Here is a 17,573-nt window from a genome sequence, read left to right as displayed (position 1 = left end):
AATTTTCACAGAGTTTTGTTTTTTTTCTTAAGTGGAAGTTGAAAATGAACTTTTCTAGCAAATTTGCAGTATAGCGTTGTGTGGAAATCCCTTCCACTGGCCCAGTGCTGGTGCTCATCTAAGAGTCCAGATAAGGCTGCTGTAATGCTCACTGCTGCCTTCTCACCCCCCTGAAGCAAACTGAGAGCTGGGGAAGGCAGGAGACACACTCAAGGTGTAACCCAGATTTTGCAGGAGAGTCAGAATAGGGACTCATCATCTTTTGGGTGCTCTGATGGCTCCTCCAAAATTGCATCTTGGTTGCTGAGCTCCTGGACATGGAAACTCTCTAAACTCTCTCACCTTCCATCCTAGGAGACACACACAATATACTTGTTATAGACCACAGTAAATAGCTAGCATAGCTGTACAGTTTTCGTGGTTTCTATCAGATATAGGGACTTAAGCTCAATAGGGACCTAATGCTCTGCACAGATGCTGACACTGGTATCAGTGCTTCTGTCAGGGTGGGCAGAGAAGCAGGAGACAGAAACACCACTTCAAACTGGACAGGAAAGTCTTGATGAAATCTGTCTCTTGCTAGATGTCAAAAGCCCTTCTCAGTCCAAAACACCAAGCTTGGGAGTTTTCTGTTTCCAGGAATTGACACTGGAAATTTGGATGTGACAGCTTTTTCTCTACTCCCTACATCGGATAACGAAAATTGCTTTTCCTGTGTTTCCAGCCTCTGCTTGGTCTTTCTTTTTATCTCTACTTAAATGTGCATCTGCACAGAAAGGAGCTAGACCCAAGACTTTTTTGGATCTGTTTTTCTGCAGATCCGCTCTCCTGGCTAACTGACTCTGCTCTGTTCTCCTCTGTTAAAGGGCTTTGCATAACACACAGACAGCATTTAGTGAAAACAAGCCCCAAACACAGCTGCTGGTGCATCTGAAAGGGGATGGGTGTTGAGCATCATGCTACCAACTCCACTGTTTTCTTCCTCACTGCTGAGGGAAGATGCTGCTGCCTGGAACCTTTCTGTGCAAAACTGGGGCCCAGTCCAGGCTGGACAGACTGAGCCTGGCAGTGGTGTGACCTTGTCCTCTGCCTGGGTGGAAGCTGTGGTAATGGCAAGAGGGGACAAAGGGAGTGGTGAGCTCCAGTCCACACTGTGGCAGGAGACCAGCTGATGCTTAACTCAGGGATGCACAGCTTTTTCTGCTAGAAAATCCTTCAGTACAGAGCACATGTTGTAAATAGCTGATGAATTTCACTCCCTGACATTCCTGCGATAAAGAAAAGATGGGCAGCACCTAATTTCTGAAAAACATTTAGACATTTTTGCAAGTGCTTACATAATTTTAACCCAGTGTCTCATTACCTGCTTTTGAAAAAGGTTATTATTCATTCTTTATAAGATCTCCTCCTCTTTCCTTGTCATCATTTATCCTTCTTAATTAACAAATGGTATCAATTAAAATGTCAAATACACTTTGCACAGAACATGCCAAAGCCACACTCCATTGTATGTCGAAATGAGAACATCCCCCTGTGGCTTGGCAGAGATGAGGATAGAAAATCTTGTTTGAAATGCAATAGCTTGTGAGCCTGCCTGTAAGGAAGGATGGCACTTGTCTTGCACAGAGGAGCAGACCTGACAGCTGCAAACCTCTCTTCTGAAAATCTACTCATTTATTTAGATGGTTGGCTACTTGGGCTTGGCACTTATCTTAAATCAGCCTACTGGCCCCAGGGCTGGTCAGTGCTGAATATTTGGGCTCCCAGGAGAGTCATCAGGAGCTGAGAAAGAGAGAAAAGCATTACCAGAGCGTGATGCAAATCCCAGGTTTGCATACCTATTTTAGGATAGGATGAATCACCCTCTCCTGTGGTCAGGCAAGTAGCTCTGAGGGAAATTAAGCCTCCCTGAGCCCTGAATCTCTCCTGAGCACAGCCTACCCCAGTGACTGCTGTGTCTAGGTAGTTAATTTTATGACAGCTGAAATTAGCTGAGCTGTTCCACAGTGTTTAGTGTGGCATGAGGGCAGGCTGACTCTTCATCAGGGAATTTATCAGAATGCTTAATCAAAATGTATTATAGCAAAGGGTGTTTAGAGGGCATGACCATCATTTTTTAGGAACAAATACTATTTACCCACTAGGGCCTAATGGTAAAAGCCCTTCACTCTGAGCACTCTGCTTATTTCAGGTACATTGTATGAGGCAAGCTCTAATTTCTGCTCATGCAGATGTAGCAGAAATGCAATTTGTATGGCCCAGAGCAAGCAGGTAATGTTCTTCCCTCGAGCTCATGATGTTCATGATGTGACTAAGCGAGCCCCTTACTCCCACTTACCTGTGCCCCTGCTCTCCCTGGCAGTCTGCAGAAAAGCATTACTAGTTTGGCAGGGACCTGTTGGCTGCCCATTAAGTCTTTGAATCACAGTTTTTACCTCAGAGCTGAGGTCAGGAGCTCAAACCCTGTTGCACTAGAGGCTATAAAATGCACAGTAAAAAAGGAGTTTGGAGAGGATTTTGGAAACAACAGTGCTGTGCACGATTGGTAAAATATTGATGCTTGTTCAAATATACACATATGTAACCCAATGCAGGCTTCCAGCTGCCAGTCACAGCTGGAATCCACAGAAATCCTGCAGGAAGACTTCTGTCCCTGCTCCAAACTACAGTAGGTCCCAAAACATTGTGCAGTTTTCCATGTCCTGGACAGTACCATAAGTCCAGAAGGAAACACTACCCTATTAAAACACAAGCTGGTAGATTAAATAGCTCTTGATTCTCTCAGCCAAAGGGCAGGCAGAACTGCAGGGCAGCATTCAGGCTTTATTACTGATTTATCAGAGGAAATCTAAACCTCAATAATTACATTTTTTAAAAACCCTAAGTGCAATTCATGGGATGTGCATGCACCTCAAGGGACTCCTGTGGCAGTAAGCCAAGTTCAGAGAGGCATTCTCAGGAGAAATGCCAATGTTTAATCTCAATTCAAATTTGGTAATGGCAATGTGTGTGCCTGGTGGGCTGCTGCTACTGCCTTTCTCTTCCAGACCTCCCCTTGGTTTGCATTTCTTGCTCAGTGAAGCTTGACTCAGGTGAAGCACAAATAATACAATTCAATCCACACATAGGAAAAATAAAGCAGTGTTTATGTTTGCTGGTAGAAAATAATTCCGATGGACAACTCCCTCATCTGTTTATTTCTTAAACTATGCACACACTCAACCCATTTCCAGTAGGTGAAAGCCTAGGATTTAAGAAATCTCCTTGGTTTGTTTGGTTAATTCATTTGATAAAAGCTTTGTTCAAGAAGGCATCTCCACTCAGCAAAATGCCAAAGTTTATACTTAAATTCAAGCAAATGCTGAAATCCTGCTGAATAGAAAAGGATTTGTTAGGTGTGTAATGGTTGCTTTGTGTTTAAATATTTAGCTAACTAGAGTGGGATTAAACAGATGCTTGTGTGCACACTTTCTTGAATGGAAATCTGAGAGGGCGCTGCAATAGGAAAACATCCCAAATCTGGGTTGATCAGATGTCTGGAGCACTGGGTGGGTGCAGCTGTCTGTGAATGGCTTCTGGTTTGTATTTGGGAGTGATTGATAAGCTGCAGATAACAATTTGCCAATTTGTCAAAGCCTTTTTTTCTGCAGGATGTGAAAAACACATTGGAAACAACAGCACGGGGTAAAAAACCTTCAAAGATTTACACATGTAGTTATGGGCTCTCAAGTCACTACTGCCAGTGAGAAAAGAGGTTTTAGAGCTTCAACATCTGCTTGGTCCTCGTTAGTAGTTATGCTAAAAATGATTAGGAAAAGTGAATAGAAAATTCCCCCAGGCAGCTGTTTAAATACATGGTGTATTTACATCTTGAGTCCTGTATGAAATTTGTTTGTCTAGCTCAAAAATGATCTAGTGGATCTGGGTGATCTCTAAAGCAAGGCAAGAAGGATTGTCAGTTGTATGAAATGGTTTCCTCTAAGAGGTGATTAAATGGTCCAAGGCTGCTTGGTGTGGCACATGGGAAAATTATAGACGTAGTATGGTGGAGAGCAGGAAGTTGGTTGGTCTTATAACTCAGGAGTCCAGAACATCAAATGAGATCACAGAATAGCAGACTTGATAGAAACAAAAGGAACCTTTGATTTTTTTCTGACAGTGGTAAATTATGTTGCCAAAATCACTGCCAAAATGGAGCCAGATTTTGAACTATTTTTCAAGCTGGGGAGCAAAAACTGAAGTTTTCAGAGGAGAGGATCTTCTAACAGAAAAGGACACAAAAATGTCCTGAACCACCTAGGAAAGCTTTCACCTTTTTCAGGTTAGCAAATTAAGCTGTTACTGCTACAGAAAAGGGAGTCTTGTGATCTCACCCAAGGATTTAGGAATCCCCCTATTAAGACTAGTTAGCATTTTCCTAACCTACTCTTCTAACTGGCAATCTGTTATTCGCAGACATGAGCCATCTTCTGAATTGCCAGTCTTCATTTACTCATGACTTAGGTGAACGCATTTGCTCTTGTACCAGCCTTTACCCTCAGCATGAGAGGCTTTTCTTTCTCCCCTGCTGTTTATTGCCCTCATATATTTTGTAAAAGTACAGAAAAACAGCATTGCAGGGAAACATTTGTGCTTAAATAGTCCTTACCCTCACTTCAAAGCCAATACAGTCATTGTGATAAAATTCCTGATTGATATTTGTGTAACCCATTTATGAAGACATTGAGCAGAGAAAACACCCACACTGCGCTTGGCAGATACATGCTGGTGTTTTGCTTCTCCACTTTTGCATTCAGGAACAGAGAATGTACTCCTTCATTTTTAACTTCAAAGGGGAGAATTAAAAGAGAATGTGGAAGAATGAAAAAGCTTACTCTCTAGCCATCTAGGCAAACCAGACAGGAATAAATACATAAAAGAAACAGTCAAAAGGGTCAAATTCTTGGATTAGAGCATAAATGCTTTAAGTGGAAGCTCAGAGTAACTGTGTGTTACCCATGAGAAAAAAAAAAAAAAATTAAATGGATTACAAACAGTGCAGTAAAAAAAACACTAAGGAAAGATGTTTCAACACTCATGTACACACACAAAAAGACATGCTCAAATTCTGGAAAGTTAAATGCTAAACTCTTAGGAGAAAAGCCACCAGGAAAAAAAAAAAAAAGGGGGAAGAGGGGGGTGAGTGTGGAGCTGAGCCTGCTAAATGCACTTTCCACCCCCTACATACATAAAAAAAAAGAAAGTTTTTGTCAGTACTGTAGGGATAATAAATGATTGAGGCACAGTTAGCGGCACCCAGAGGATCAGACTGTGTAATAAAAAGGCATTAAAAATGTTCATTTTGAGTAAAGTGAAGGAGCTTTCTCATATAGCAACATCTCTTTCTGGGGTGCTTTTCTGACAATCTAACCCTAATTAAATTACTGATGGAGATGGTTTCCAAGTAAATTAGCAGGAAGAATTGCAACCAATTGCAAAAGCTAACTAATATTCACACAAGAGGTGTCAAGGAATGTAAGTATGAAAGTGTTGACCTACCAGCTCTGTTCTTTTCATGTACTCTTTAAATAGCTCTTGGTACCACAAGGATGGAAAGTGGTAAATATAACAAATATTTTTGAATTAAAGTCTTGGAGCATCTGGTGTAAACTGTACTTAAGAATGGAATGAGTAGGCATTGGGATAAATCTATGCAGTAAGGAAAAAATAACTATGCAGTTTTTATAAAAAGAAGCCATTACCATACAAATCTATTGAAACTGTCTGCAATGTGTGTATTAATAGCAAGAATCCAATCAATACAAAGTACCAGATTTTTAAAATCTTTTTACAGAAATTCTCTGACCAGTCTTTTAAAGCTATCACGGGATGAGAGGAAAGGTTAGTTAATTTGTTGATCTTGTTCTTATGTATCAATTGTTTGTAATTCATTTATTCAAAATACTTTTTTTCTCTCTTAAAAATAAGTAATGAAGTGAGGAGGTAATGGTAGTCTATATAATTCTCCTAGGACCTGGTATATTCTGCATAGTCACAGGTGATTGCAAAAGGAGTGATTAGGAAGCAATTGAATTTTTTTTCCTGGTATTTTCATGCTAGTCCAGAAATACAAATCTAAACTTGCCATTGAACTGTTGAAGACATTAAGTGACTGATAAAACAGCAGACAGAATCCAGTGTCAATAAATGCAAAGTAATACAATGGAGAATGGTGCTAAGTATGTGTACATAACAAGGGGCTTAGGTGAAATATTTTCCAAGAAAAAGAGGTTGAAATTATAGTGAGTTCAATCAAAACAACAGCGAATTTTTTATTTTACCTTCTCTCTCCCATTGAAAGAAATATTACAATATTTTGTAAGAAGGTTGTACATCCTGCTAGATCTCAAGCTCCTTCCTCCAATATCCTCCGTGTTCTAAGACTGCAGACCTGTGGTATTGGAGTGCCTTTATATCTACAGAAAGGGCACTATGCAGACAACTCTGTGATTTCCTAATTCAAAATGCTGATCTCTTCAATTTAATTGACTTCCACATCTATTTTCCCTATTTTATCAAAATTTACCAGTCCAGATCTGGACACAGAAAACTGTAGATGTCAAAGTGAGACACTCCAGATAGGCAGTGGAAGTAATTAACTGCAGGGAGAGATTGCCCAAAGGTGACAGCAAACCATCCTTCACATCAACTTTTTTGAGTGAGATCGAACTCTTCTGCTCTGAGGTCAGTGCTGGTTCAGAAACAGGACTTTGGGCTTGACACTGGCTGAACTCCTGTGCTCCACACTCCCCACCTCAGCTCTCTCAATACTTCTTTCCTCACCATCCTCTCTACTGTACATGCCCTTCTCCCCCAACAAAACGTTGCTCGAACCGTATTGCATTTACTAATTAGGATAACAGTTACTAATTAAGTTTAAATTCCGATGTACCAATCAAATTTTATTTCTTAATTGTGCTACATTATCACTAATTAGAATAGCAGTTTTTACTTAATGGATTATATTTAAATTAAGATGTCTCCATCCAATGTTTTTTCCTACTTACATTTTAACTAATTGGTACTGCAATTATTTAGTTACATGGAAATTGAAAATATATCAGGCTGGTAGGGAATCATATGATAGTTTGCTTATGTCTGTATGATACTAGTAGGAATGATTAAGATACAGTCCAGTTAATTAATTCTGGAATCAAAATAATTTCCAAAGTGTTTGAATAAGAACTAAATGTATGCTAGTCCTTTGCCACAGCATGAAGGAAGAGCTTATTATGGGCTCAGTAAAAATCTAATGTTATGGGTACTAATCAGCTCAGATTCTAACTGTAAATGTTTGGACTCAGCTTCAGGAGGGTATTTAAACATACACCTATATTTATGCATGTCCTTACTGGTCGTCCCACATTTCTGAATCAAAGTATTTTGACTCCTACTTGCCAACACTTTACTGATTCTGAGATGCTGTGATTTAAAGTTGGAAGGGGCTCCTGGAGGTCATCTGGTCCAACCTCCCTGCTCAAGCAGAGCACTGTGCTCTGGATTGTGTCCAGATTGTTCTTGAATATCTCCAGTGAGGGAGGCTCAAGAACCTCTGTGGGCAGCCTGCCCCAGTGCTCTGTAACCCACTCTTGTTCAGGTGAAACTTCCTGTGCTCTTTGCCTCTTGTCTTATTGCTTGGCACCACTAAAAAGAGTCTGGTTCCATCCTTTTGATGGAACCCTTCAGTTAATAACATTCATTGATAAGGTTCCTCTCAGTCTTCTCTGATCCAGGCTAAACTGACTCAGCTGCATCCGTTTTTTCTCCTAAGAAGAGGTTTTCTAGTCCCCTCATCATCCTTGTCACTGTCCATGGGACTCACTCCAGGAGCTCCATGTCTCTCTTGCCCTGAGGAGCCTAGAACTGGAAACAGCATTCCAGATGCACCTCACCAGGGATGAGCAGAGTACCAGGATCACCCCGCTCAACCTGTTGACAATGCTGTTCCTAATTCACCTCAGGGTACCATTAGCCTTCTTGGCCACCAGGGCACTGCTGGCTCATGGATGGCTTGTTGTCTGCCAGGACCCCTAGGTCCTTTTATACAGACTTGCTTTCCAACAGGTCAGCCCCCAGGCTGTGCTGCTGCCTGGGGTTGTTCTTTGCCAGGAGCAGGACCCTGCACTTACCTTTGCTGAATTTCAGACTGTTCCTCTCTGCCCATCTCTCCATCCTGTTGAGATCCTGCTTTAGGGCTATAAATCCCTCTGGGGAATCTGCCACTCCTCCCAGCTTTGTGTCATCAGTGAGCTTGCTGAGGAGGTCTCTGCCCCTTCATCCAAGTCATGGCTGAAAAGTTAAAAAAACTGTGCCCAGTAATGACCCCTGTGGGTCACCACTAGTGACAGACCTCCCAGTGGACCTTGTACCACTGATCGCAACCCTGAGTAAGCCGTTCAGGCAGTTCTCAATCTACCAGTGGTTTTGTGGTGGCTAAGAGAAAAAGGGCTTCAAGTGTTATTGACCATGCTGTACCCTATTCTGTAACACCATCCAAATAGATGTTGGTAATGCTGCAAAACACAAGACCTGTGCCAAGTGCTGACAATTAACAAGTAAACAGCAGCCTTGAATCACAGATACACGTCACAATCCAGGACAGAGGTTTATTACCAAGCTAGCTAGAGCACAGAGTGGGAAGGAGTTGTGCTTCTTGCTGTCTCCTGATTGTTACCTTACAGCAGCATGTGGGGGACTGCATTTGAGATTGCCACGACCTGGGGGTTTTAGTGCCACAGCCCTTCAGAGGAGCATGGCATGCAAGCTGCTTGTCCTTCCCGAGTGCCAGCTGACTCTTGCTGCTAGCAACATCTGAGTAAGGGGCTCTGGTTTTGTGAGCACTGCACCTGGGGGTGAAGAGCTACAGCCTTGGAAAAATCCATGTGTATTTTCCTTTTAGTGCCATTGTGAACCTAGAGGGGAATGGGGTGGCATTCTTATGGAAACTCTGCCTTTTGTTTTTTGTGGTCCAATGTGTAAATCTTGACTGCTGGAAAGCAGCCAGGAAGTTTTGTAACAGCATCACGACAGAAGAAAATATCTGGGAAAAGAAGTCTAGAATGACTTACTACCAATTTCAGAATAGCAATATTATTAAGAACAGGTGAGGATGGGCATAATGACTCAACTGATCTATAACAGGTTAGCAACCTTCCTTGCAATAGGGATGTTAAAGAGAAACCAGCTAGATAAAAAAATAAATACATGAGATAAAATGAGAGTTAAATTAGGAGAGGTTACAGATGCTTAATGGGCAAAAGTCCCATTAAAAAAATGTCATTAAATGCAAAGTTTTGTATCCCTGGGGTTTTAAATATATTTCAGCAAGATCAGCTCACCTCACTTCCCCACCCTAAGGGAGGGTAAAATTCAAAGAAGGCTCATATTCAGCAATACCTTCCTCTTCCTTAAAAACTGTTCTTTCTGGGCTTTACAGAAGCAGACTGGAACTCCAGAGAAATCCATTAAGAGAAATCCAGTCCTTTCAAAAAACCTGCACCTTGTAAGGATAAATGCAGAAGAAAAAATACCAGAAAGTCAGATTTTCCTCATATGAAAAAAGATGGAGTTTTGAAAGTCCTGTAACAGCCAATGTCATCAAAAGCTCCTGGTGTATTGAAAAAGAACAGAAAATGTCAATGGAAAACTACTTAATAGAGGCAGAAGAATCAGTTTGAGAGGTAGGAGATGATAAGCTAAGCTAGCAATGTATGTTTGAGAGACTGATTGTGTCCTTCATTGTAATGCAGCTATAGAAATGAAGGCAGATGCTGTATGATTATTCTTTAACAGTGAACTGTGAGGGGATTTTATAATTTTTTTTCTAATTTACTCTTACTTTGTAAAACCGTGGTACTCCAAGCTCTGCTCCAGCATGCTAAGGACTCCTGTCTGTACAACGTGAACAAATGATGAAAGACCTGGGCTGTATTTTTCCATCTGTGTAATTTATTTTAAGGTAGAATGTGGAGTCTTTTTCCCCAACAGCCTTGGATGGCTTTTAAAGTGTAGCTGCTTTTGACTGAAATGGGGAACTCAGCTGAGAGTCATGGCTAGGCAAATTTCTCAGTCTTGGGTCTGCTCCAAATGGAAACTACAAATCTGCCACTGGGTGAATGCCCAAGGGATGCAAGCAAGCATTTGTGGGCTACTCATACTTAATATTGTATACACTCCACCCTCAAAATATCTGTGTTTCACCTCTTGCTTAAGTAACAGTGTTAGATACACAACTGGTTAAATTGCATGAAGATATCCTGATTTACTACAGTGGCACCTGTGCTGTACCAAAGAAATTGTTTCATGGTCTGCAATTCAATAACCACCTTTGATGCTTACAGGAAGTGCCCTCAGCCAAACTATGTAGGGACCAGTAGGAACATTTCTGATTGAGTTAGTTGCTGTGAGAATATGATGTATGCCACATCATAACTTTTTTGAGCTATGTATTGCTTTTAGTGATGTTTCCACATATTTGTTTTCTTAAACTCTTGGGGTTTAGGACACCAGCTTTGGATGAAAAAAAAAGAAGCAGGTTCATACACTTGCCCTCTGAGTTGCAGTCTTTCAAAGAGAAAAATTGCCCTAATTCAGACTAAAGAATAGGAAGAAGACTTAGATGAATGCTGTAGCTATAAGGCTGCATGGAAGAAGAGCTTAAATTTTGTTTAGTGTGAAGGTGAGGGAACCCAAAACTATGGGATTCCATTTTTACAAAAGTTACCTAGTGGGTAATGTGGTCATGTTCTACACTATGGCTCAAGACCTTCTGACCTACCATGAAATGTGTACAAACTTCCTGTCTGGTCAGATTTATATTCAAAGCATTATCTAAATCTAGCGTCCAATAGTGCTCGTGCTTTCTTATATAAAATCATGGAAGGTACAACTGAGCATAAATGGTATGAAATCAGTAGGGAAGCATTACTGTTAGTGGCTCTGATTGCAAAATCTGAACTTCAATGTACTATTTTTGTTCTCAGTAATTTAAAAGGTTTAAAAAATTATACAAAGCACTGTGTGTAACTATGATAACAATGACAAACTAGTTAGCAAAACTGAGGAGCTGGTGTTTAAGTTGGACAGACTGAGTTTTATTTAACTGTAATTCTGGTGGAGAAATATCTTCTGATCCTTCTATGAAATTCTTCAGCACAGCCCTCACCCCACACAAATGGGAATTCATTTACTAAAAGGACAGTTGGCAGCAAAGACCATCCTGAGCTTTGTGGGCTATGTCTCTTCAGGAGACATTATTATGGCAAACACTCCCTCTGTGCTGAGGCATTTAAATAGTCTTCCCGGCAATGTTAAAAATGTAAGGTGTACGTGATTATGAAATATAACTATACAAAGACTTTCATATTTAAAAAGCAGCAGAATGTTTTCCAGCTGTGGCCAGTAAAGTGTCAAAGTATGATATTACTCTCAGCATTCATTTCTGAAAGCAAAACTATTCCTGCTTCCCTCACTCCCTCTCTGAAGTGCTCCCCTCCACACCTGATGGTCTCTGTTGTTTGAGGTAAGTCTTCATTATTCATTAGCTTCTGAAACTGACTGAGAAATCCAGACCCAGAAAAGCAGTCCAGCACTAGTGAAATGTCTCCCATTTCTTTCACAGGGACAACATATTCATAGGTATAATCCAGATAAAAATCTCCTGCAATCCAGATAAAATCTCCAGGACAGTTTTGCTGAAGATAAGAGAAATATTCCTCATAGGAATGCAGCAAATACCTGCCAGCTTTCTGACTGAGCAGAAGGTCATAAAGCAAGTATAACCCAGAAAAGCAGAGGTGTATATAAACATCAGAATGAAAGGTGAGAATTAAAAGCAGCTTTTTGTACATATGGGAGTGGAAAACAACTGAATAAAAAAACCTCAACATTAATGACAGCATGGTTTACTGCCTAACAAAATGCAAAGCCATATGTGTGAAGCAAAAGAAAATGGCCACATCGATTTCCAGAGCTGGAAGAAAAGCCAGAAGGAAAAGGAAAGGAAGGTGAATTGGGAGCAGCAACTACTGGATGCTGCCAGGATCTCTGAGACCATAAAGAATGTGAGAAGATGTGGGACAAGAACAAGAGTGCATTATGATGTGTTTGCCTTCAGTGAATACTCAAAGTAACAGCAACACAATTCTATGGATTGAAATTCAACCAGTGACACAGCCTAGTCACAGACGAGTCAATACTTTTGCTGTCATAGACAGATGTTCTGTCCAAACGGGCCAGGAGCCATCTGCTTATGTCCTGATCTACGAAGCTCCACAACTTGACAGAACAAAGAACCTGGGAGCCTAAAATCTTGCCTCTCTTGTCTTTTAAAAGTCTGACAAACTTCCCCTGTCAAGAGTGATTTCTCTGGGCTGCTCAATCCACTACTTGATTTTAACTGCATTTCTGTAGATTAGTCTTTTTTCTTACTTTCTGCTGCTGAAGGCTTGTTCTTCCTCATACCTGGTTTATCTGTGTAATTTTTGACTCAGTTATATTGTGTTCTCCATGGTTTCCCTTTACTGTTTGCCTTGCCCCTTGCTTGATGATTTTGAAGATCCCTGACCATTCCTGATCACTGGGCACCCTCGGGCCATCGTTATTGCTCAAACTTCTGGCCTTAGCTGTGCCTTGGTCAAGTTATTGGATTTTCTTCTGGGTTAGAAGGTCCTCACTCAGCTGCAATCTCTCCATCTGCCCTAGTGATCCTTATCACATAACTCCAGAAAGAAGAGAGTAGTGAGAGGCACCCACAGTAGTTGGAAATTAGATGAAAGTCCCCCAAGATGCAGGAAGATGCATTCCATCTTCTTTCTAGCTGTCAGTTCTGGCAAGTAGTTTGTGTAACTAAGTCTCAGCAGCCAAAAAAAATGAGCATCTTTTTTATTGTGTGTGTCATCCAGTGCTTGTTAATGTAATACGTGTGCTTTGAATGTTATGATTATTTATTATTAAACTAAGGGAAACATTGTGAGAGTCTGTCAGACTTTCAGGCATAGCTTGCACTCTTGCACATGCCTTTCCCTTATGTACAGTTTGGCACCTTTGAGCGCATTGTTGTTGTCTGTGCTTACTTTAAACTGAGAAGCTTAAAGAAATGCAGTAACAGTCACAGGGGAAAAGGGAAAACATTTATTTATAGCATGGAACAGTTCAGCTTTCCGGATGGTTATGAGCATGCTTAGTGGCAAGCAGTGCCCTAATTCTCTGAGTGCTTAAGGAAGTCCTGCACTTGACACATTAAGGAAGGGCTGCTCTTGGCCCAGTCTCCCCCATGCCACCAGGGCTGTCTTTGAAAGGATATCTGTGCTCAAAACAGATGTGTGCACTATGAGTCCGGGCTTGGGTATCACTGGATGTACCTAGAGACCATCCAAGATCCCTCTGGGTGCCTCAGCACAGCTCAATGTGATGTCAGGATGGCAAGACTATGAGGAGGAGAGCACCTTCTCCTCCATCTGGATAGACAAGATGGTCTGCAAAGTGCAGAAAGGCTTGCCTGAAGGTGTCTGTTGTGGGGACATTTGCAGATACGAGACTTGTCTGAGATGGTACAGGGCTACATCATTCTGCCAAAAAGCAGAATGTTACAGGTAACTTTTGAGCTTTAAAAAGAGGATATTTGTCATGTGAGAGAATCTATGGAGACTTTGTAGGAAGTGCTCATTAATTCTGTTGGGTTAATTAGGTTCTAGCCATCAGGGATTTTTCCTATTTTTTCTGTCTTATTTCCGCTTCCAGCACAAATTTGTCTTTTTTTTTCTTTTTTTTTTTTTTTAATGAGAAATTATTTTCTAGCACGCTCCATACATGTGCACTGAAGGGGAATTAGTGTTCAACTGATCCTGTTAGCACTATGAAGAAATGCTGATCCTGACAGACACTTTGATGTGCTAAACGAAATCCCAGCGGGCACAGGTACCAAGAGAAGCCCGTCAAAAACATGACAAACAGGTCATCATAACTGGCCAGATTTTTTTTATTGCAGTACATCAATATTTGATTAGTAATGAGTATTTCCTCTGATCTCACTCTTGCTTTATAAGACTGAAAACAAATGTAGATTGGGATCTGTCAAAGTTCACTGGGCTAGTCTCAATCTCTTTTTGAACTCAAGGATATAAATCCCTGTAGCATCAGTGGGAGGTAAATTATGCCAATAGTAAACACTTTTTTACATTCTATTTTTTATAGGTGCCAGAACAACACAGGACTTGGAGTTATGTTTTACCAGAGGTATCAGTTGAGGCTTAATTTCACCATGCCAAGAAGATTGGATCGGTAAAATATTTGAGAGAAATGCCAAATCAGCATGTGAAAGAACTTTTAATAGCATGGTTGCATGAAAGTTGGTTTTGCCTTTTAACACTTATTAACTCCATATTTGTCACACATTATAGTCCGTGCTAAGACATACCTGATGTTCATCATTACATGGGGTATCTACTGCAAGGTTTCAAACTTGCCATGTGAATATATCATGGGCCAGTGATCCATTCCATGATGGTCTCATCTCTAAAATAGTCTTCCAGAATTGTAGGTTTAAAGGAACAGATCCCAGGCATATCCTGGGACTATTATTTTAAGCGTTTAGGCTTTGTTAGAGGTGGATCTACAACTGTTGCACTTTAAGAGAAAATTCAGTCAACAAAGTCTATAAAAGCATTTCTGCACTGTATAGGATGTTGTTGCAGAGGGTTTTCTTTCTGGCCAGCAGCTTCTTTGTTGCCTCCTGGTTGCAAAAAGAACTGCAAAGTTCTTTTCTGTGTCCTCAGATATATTTTTCTTTCAGTTACTTTGCTGTCTTCTGGACTCTCCTTGCCACCCAGGACTCAGGGTGCTAATACATCTTTGCCCTGTAGTAGCAACTCACGCGCTTTTCAGAAGGAAGGAAAGGCTCAGAGAACAGCAATTGCACATGCATGTCCCCCTCTGCTTCCCCACACAATACTTTGGAAGGTAATAAAAAATATTTTAACCCATGTTATCCACTGCACACCTACTCATGGTGAGAAACAGGTTTTATGGCCTTAGTTGCTGTTCGTTTGTCTGTCAGTTATCTAGGAGAGATTAAGTCTGCTCAAGAATAATAGTTGTCATATATATGTGACAGTATTTCAGTCTAACTTCTGCCTTATAACTAATGGTTCAAATATCCAATCCACAACCAGTTGTTTTGTGGTTTGTTTGTGGTCTGTGTTGCCTGTTTTCTTCCCTCCTGACACATGCAATCTTTTGAGTTAAAGACATAAATAAATCCCGTGTAATCACACAATGAGACAGCCACAAATATATGTGCTTTCAAAACTGTTCAAAGCATTTTTATTTCTTCCTCTGTGCTGCTGAACAACTTACCTTTGTATGAATAAACACTGGACACAAGAGTTTTAGAAGTAAATTCAGAGATTTACTCCAGAAAATATTAGCCTATTCACTTTTTCATTTTTGGTTTTCCATTTCTCTCTCCCTGTCAACAGCTCCTAAAGATGAAGTAGAATATTTTAATATAATTAGAAGTTTCTGCCTTAGCATGGCTTCCATTGACACCACATCTGCTTGAGCGTGGTAGGAAGCAGCTTCAAGCCAATTAAAAGGAGATGGGTGCATTGTACAGCTCCCTTCTCTCTTAGTGAACTTTTGACCAAGAGGGCATTGTATTGATGAATTTCATTTCTTCCTAATCTGCTTGTACTCTGTTTGATAGCTTGGGGCTTTGCTCTCTTCTGTTTCAGTACAGTGACCCTGCTCTTGAGAAAGCTGTGGGTTAGAGGCAAAGATTTCAAGTTATTAGAAGATGTTGAGCACACAGATCTCTCCTTGGCTGTCTGCAAAATGTTGTCTGAAAGTTGAGAAAGGCTCTCACCCAGACAAGAAGTAGTAAGGCATTATTTCACAGCTTTTAAGGCACTAACAAAGAGTTTCACTCAGTGCTACATAGATAAATAGACTAAGTCCTTCAGGGTGAAAATGTGAAAGGGACAAACTCAGTGCACCTGGGGGCTGTGTTAGTAGAAGACACGAGTTGTATGAGGCTTTTAAGAGCTGTTCTTCAAGCAGGTGCTCACATGCTGGTCAGGCAAGTCAGAGGTCCCCTTATGACTAACTCTACACATATGACAACAAAAGGACATTTCTGCATGACTGTTTCTGGGATGGTGCCACAGGTATTTTTACAGAGGTCTCAAGCTGCAATTTTGCCAGCCTTTCTGCCTGTTCTGTAATGGCTTATCTTGAGCACAGTCTAGTGAACAGGGCCAAAGGTGCGATGTTGCAGGATCCACACTCCAGCCTGCTCGCTGTCATGCTAGCCAGACAAAATGGGTCTGCTTTTTGGCCTTGAGCACTGGTCAGCAAAGAGTGTTGGCCTCAAATAGCTGTTCTTTGAATAGCCAAGAGATATTTTTTAATGAATTTCTGCTAATTCTTGGGTGTTAGATGTTAACTGAAATACACAACAGCAGAACTGGGCCACAGATCACTTCTTGAGAGCAGAGGATGATACTGAGAGGAAAGCAGTTTACATATCCTTCAGGAGAAAAGCAGAGCAACAAAATAAAATGAAGTTCTTATACATAGCTACAAGGAAATACCAGACATCTACATCTTAATATTGGAAAAGTCCTTTGCTGTTCAGAGACTGTATGTTCAGGATCTAAGTGACAGGTGGAAGTAACATTCTGAAACTAGTACACCATGAATTTCTATTTCCTTAGGAATTTAATATTTATAAAGTGGCTTAGCTTTGAATTGCTATGACACTATCACAGCATTAAAAGACTTGCCTGTCCTGATAATATAAATGTAACTGCTTTCCCCAAGAGCATTTTTGACTAGTCCTTTTCCAGACTATTTTATTTTTTCTTCAGTTATGACACTTTCCACACATACAGAATGTGTTATTGTGGCATGGAAAGAAAGTAAGCATGACCTTTATAAAATAAAAAATATTCATTGCTTCTGCAGCAAAGACTAAGTGTAGATGAAGTAGAGAGACTTGTATTTACTCAATATCTGGAAGACAAATACTGACCAAATCTTTTTATCACCAGTACACCACTCCAAGTTAATTGGAAAGACAGAATGACATCACAAAATCTCATCAAAAGGATTTAGAGATGTCAGTCTGAGTTCCTAAACTTACAATGAATTTGGCACCTAATTTTTTTTTACCTGGTCTTTTGGACTTTCAGGATAATAGAAAAGCAATAATGGAATGGATAGGATAATTTAGGAAGAGATTGTGTTTGAAACCACATTATCAAATAAATCACCCTCTGTGGGAGAAAACAATAGAGTGGGACCTTGACTTTACCGGTTGGATAAAGATAAGTATTCAGACAAAGACAACTAAAGCTTAGGAAGATAATAGCTTGTCCATTGTGGCAATGTTGCCAATTAATGTAAATAGCAGCATATAGATCTCCTCAGGATTGCCATTGGGCATGCTGGGAATATTATTAACACCTCTGTGGCCATCTGTTATTAAGAAATTGGAGAGGCAAAGGAAATAAGAAGAGAGGATTAGCTTCTCATTG

General features: G+C 40.6%; 1 long non-coding RNA gene across 1 annotated transcript in view; it reads left to right on the top strand.

Annotated features, from left to right (window-relative positions):
• Window positions 1-11,703, top strand: part of LOC110480912 (uncharacterized) — a 34,843-nt gene extending 23,140 nt beyond the window's left edge. The window contains exon 3 of the long non-coding RNA XR_002467172.1: window positions 11,660-11,703. This is a non-coding gene — a long non-coding RNA (uncharacterized LOC110480912). The remainder of the gene's footprint in view (window positions 1-11,659) is intronic.
• Window positions 11,704-17,573: the final 5,870 nt, after the last annotated feature.

This window comes from Lonchura striata, chromosome 4 (genome assembly GCF_046129695.1).
Source record: "Lonchura striata isolate bLonStr1 chromosome 4, bLonStr1.mat, whole genome shotgun sequence".
NCBI classification, from domain to species: Eukaryota; Metazoa; Chordata; class Aves; order Passeriformes; family Estrildidae; genus Lonchura; species Lonchura striata.
This window is presented reverse-complemented; position numbering and strand designations above follow the sequence as displayed.